Below are 349 nucleotides of genomic sequence, written 5' to 3' on the forward strand. Positions count from 1 at the left end.
TCCAAAATCAAACAACATTAATATTAAATTGAATCCATGAGTACAAAAGGTAAGAAGATTACATTTCGATTCCCAACTACGAAGAACTAGCCACTCATCCTTGCCATTACAATACTCTGATCATGAGAAATACAAAGAATCATGTGAAGTAGAATCGTTTCCACGATTTCTATCCTATTCTCTCTATATTTCGTCCAAGATTTTCTTGAGAAGTGTGTTGATAACTCCCATCCCCTTTTCCAGAACTGTCTATTTCATGCCTAACTGCTACACTCTCGCTCAAGCTAAGGATTCTCGCTTGAGCGAGAGAAGATGACTTTCCACGCCTGACCACCTCGCCTGGGCGAGA

This window comes from Lupinus angustifolius, chromosome LG19 (genome assembly GCF_001865875.1).
Source record: "Lupinus angustifolius cultivar Tanjil chromosome LG19, LupAngTanjil_v1.0, whole genome shotgun sequence".
NCBI classification, from domain to species: domain Eukaryota; kingdom Viridiplantae; phylum Streptophyta; class Magnoliopsida; order Fabales; family Fabaceae; genus Lupinus; species Lupinus angustifolius.